At 40.6% G+C, this 4,006-nt stretch overlaps 1 non-coding gene across 1 annotated transcript; it reads left to right on the top strand.

Moving 5' to 3' along the window:
* The first annotated feature begins 1,302 nt into the window (after window positions 1-1,302).
* On the top strand, window positions 1,303-1,440 carry LOC119929417. The gene has a single exon (XR_005451542.1). It is a non-coding gene; the product is annotated as a small nucleolar RNA SNORA7 (small nucleolar RNA).
* Window positions 1,441-4,006: the final 2,566 nt, after the last annotated feature.

The following is a 4,006-nucleotide window of genomic DNA, read 5'->3' as shown; positions in this document are numbered from 1 at the left end:
TACATTTTTCTTCACTTCCTGTCCTAAACTGTTGTGCCTTGTTGCTGTGCTGCTGTTCAACATCTGTTCCCCCAAAACAATTGCAGTTCTGCAGTGGGAAAAATGATTCCTACTTAGTGAGTTCTAGATGGGATCCTTTTAACAGAAAGGAGCAATTTGAATGCAAAATGCTACAACAACCACTTGGTTTCAAAATGCGGAAATATTGACAGTGGAAATATTGTGGTCACTTGTATTCTTTATGTTAAGAAAGCCTGTCAATTGTTTTTTCTTTTTCCAGTTCTTACCCATTTTGAGGCAGCATTTGCCCTCCCTCTTCCCATTACATTTTTCTGAAACAAAATAATAGAATATCTTGGAAAATAAAAGTGGCCTAATGGATAGATCATGGGCCTGGGTTCCAATCCAGGCTCTGCCACTTGTCTGCTGTGTGACCTTGGGCATGTCCCTTCATTTCTCGGAGCTTCTGTTTCTTCATCTGTGAAATGGGGATTAAGATTTTGGAATAAGGACTGTGTCCAACCCAATTTTCTTGTCTCTCTCCCCCACCTCCCCCAGGTGTTTAGTACAGTGCCTGGTAAATAATAATAATGATGGCATTTATTAAGAGCTTACTATATGCAAAGCACTGTTCTAAGTGCTGGGGAGGTTACAAGGGGATCAGGCTGTCTCACGGGGGGCTCACAGTCTTCATCCCCATTTTACAGATGAGGGAACTAAGGCCCCGAGAAGTTGTGACTTGCTCAAAGTCACACAGCTGACAATTGGCGGAGCCGGAATTTGAACCCATGACCTCTGGCTCCAAAGCCCAGGCTCTTTCCACTGAGCCATGCTGCTTCTCTAATAATAAGCTAGTAAGCACTTAACAAATGCCATAATTCCTGTTATTATCTTTACTATTATCATTATCTGGCTTTTCATGCAGTAGATATAGGAACAAAGAAGCCCCAGGTAAAAACTGAAAACTCCCAAATGTGGCAGCAGAGCAACTTTGAAAAGAGGGTCAAAGATGGGATTGCAAGAAAAAAAAAAGTATGTTCAAGTGAAAAGAACATGGGCCTGGAAGTCAGAGGACATGGGTTTTATTTGTGGCTCAGTCATTTGCCTGCTGTGTGACCTTGGGCAAGTCACTTAACTTCTCTGTGCTTCAGTTTTCTTAACTGTAAAATGAGGGTTCAATACCTTTTCTCTCTCCTACTCAAACTGTGAGTCCCATGTGGTACATGGACTGTGTCTGTCCTGATTAACCTGTATCTACTCCAGCACTTAGAACAGTTTCTGACACATTGTAAGTGCTTACCACCCATCTCAGGGTCATTTCTGGAGAGTTTCCAGTACTTTACCAGTCTCGACTATGGGAGGGAGAGTCAAGCAGAGGCATACCCATTCCATTCCTAGCTTGGACAGTGGCTAGCGAGTGGAAGGTAATCCACTTCAAGTCAAAACTCACCTGTTCTGGGCAGCAGCAGCATGGGAGAGAGTCAAGGGTGGAGACTCAAGTTTACTGCACAAAAGGAGGCATTGGTAAACCAGTTCAGTATTTTTACCAAGAAAGCTGTATAGATACACTACCAGAATTATTGCAAATGGAGATGAGGCATTGTGGGAGAGTTGTGTCCATGGTGTTTCTATGGGTTGGAGATGACTTGACCAAATAAGTGCTTAACAAATACCAAAAAAAAAAGAGAGAGAGAGACTTTTTTGGTTGCGATCCTAAAATTTCACCCAGATATTTAATTATGTGGATTCTTAGAAAATTCATTCAATCATATTTATTGAGCACTTACTGTGTGCAGAGTACTGTGCTAAGCACTTAAAATGCAAATATTATTTTTTAAAGCTGATAAGGGTATCATCATTAAAATGTCCTACCTTTTTAGGTTTGGAAAATCACTTCTATACTAAGAGCCCTGTAGACTGTAAACTCCTTTAAGGCAGGGATCATGTCTAGCAATTATGTTGTATTCCCCCAAGTGCTTAGTACAGTGCTCTGCACATTGTAAGTGCTCAATAAATGTCACTGATTGTTCTGAATATTTTAAAACTTCTCTACAGCAAGGGTTCACTTTATCATTTGAAAATGCAATAAGCTTTGAGGTGGAGATGTATGTCAGCAATCCAGAAGGTTACAGCCAGTCAGGGAAGTAAGTTGTCCTGCTGAAAATGATGGCAACCAAAATACTTTACCTATTGGGATCTAATTGCTCAATCCATAACGTGGCTAGCAAGGTCTAGGGTTAATAACTCACTGACCCTTGGAAATGTGCTTAAGATCTTTAAGGACCACAGTTTAAAGTGTCATCTGTAAAAAAAAAATAATATTCTTGATTTTAACTTAGAGTCAGTACAAATCACCAAATCAAATCAGAAAGATACTCCAACCAACCTTTTGTCTTGTCAACAAGACAACATAGCATTGTTCTTGTTTAAGACATGGAGGTTTTGATATAAGGATTATTTAAAATTGTATTTTTAAAGGGTAAAGAGATAATTGGCACAGCCTTCCCTGGGCATTGAAAAGACAGAAAGCTCTTCTCTTTTCAGAAAGCATTAGTCGTTTAATGTTTTAAATGTTTTTACATGAATTAGGGGGTTTGATTGAAGCAATGTCAGTTACGAAGGCATACTCTTGTTTCCATCTAATTTTGTCTTAGCAGCTCTTTTATACTGCTAAATCTGGTTTTTAGTGTATGATGACTCTGTTTCGTGATGGTGTAAAACAGCTGCTACTTTCCCGATGAGTGGCCTGTTTTCCATTTTATGTCTGCAAGATGTTGGTTACATCGGGCCCAGCATGACAGGAAACAGAAAGAGCTGCTGAAAGTCAGCTTTCTTTTAAATTGGGGAGAAAATAACTTGTCATATCAGAACACAAGATGAGCCCAAATGATCCAATTGCCTGTATAGTTTCTATTACTAATAGTTGGGAGTGGTACTTATCAGGAAGTTGAAACTGTCTCAAGCTCCAGAATAAATATGGACTATTCAGTGTTTAGTTGGGTGGTATCCCTTCCTGAGTTGAAAAACTGGCTTGAACCAATCAATGGTAATTACTTGGGAACTTATTGTGCACAAATGCTTGGAAAAATAAAACACAATAGATTTGGTAGACATGATCCCTGCCTTCAAGGATGGTGCAAATCTAAAAGGGCTCCCTTTGTAGCCTAACCTGGGACAGCAGCAATATGAGAAACATTGCTTAAATATCCTTTAGAGGGCCAAGGTAGCCCACTAGCCCCCTATTTTTTTGTATAGTATTTGTTAGGCGCTTACTATGTGCCAGGCACTGTACTAAGCACTGGGATAGTTACAAGCTACTCAGGCTGGACATGGTCCATGTCCTACATCGGACTCAGTCTTAACCCCCACTTAGATGAGGTAACCGAGGCACAGAGAATTTAAGTGACTTGCCCAAGGTGTCACAGCAGACAAGTGGTGGAGCCAGGATTAGAATCCAGGTCCCTCTGTCTACCCAGACCATGTTCTATCCACTAGGCTAAACTGCTTCTTTTCTTGCCTTAAGGCTCACTCATTTGAGCTGGCATTCACATGCTGGAATCTAAGGTATTTAATATGGACTTTGATAAATGCATTTTAAAAGGTCACTAATAGGACATTCTCAACAACAGCCAAACCAGGGGGGAAAGTGGCTGGAAGCTAATTAATTAGCTGCACCATCGACTGCGCCTGATTGATTCTTCCAATTTCCCCTCTCCTCCTGCTCTTGTGAGCCTGCCTGCTTGCCCCACTGCTATTTCCTTGCTGGCATGCCTTCTTTTCCAGAAGCTACAAGCCATTGAACAGCAGTGGTCTAGACTATTATGGAGATCTTAAACTGCTGGATTGTTACAAGCTCAGATTAATTACAAATGTGCTCAGAAGTTGAGTACTGGAATGCACATGAAGGTGGAGGGAGAAGATGGATAACTGAATTGCCTTTTTGTATCATGACTTATTTTTTGGACACTGGAGCATCATCATTAATACCTGTTAATCATTAATGGTC

Source organism: Tachyglossus aculeatus, chromosome 5, assembly GCF_015852505.1.
Source record: "Tachyglossus aculeatus isolate mTacAcu1 chromosome 5, mTacAcu1.pri, whole genome shotgun sequence".
In the NCBI taxonomy this organism is placed as follows: Eukaryota; Metazoa; Chordata; class Mammalia; order Monotremata; family Tachyglossidae; genus Tachyglossus; species Tachyglossus aculeatus.
Note: the sequence above shows the minus strand (reverse complement) of the source record. Positions and strands in the feature narration are given on the sequence as shown.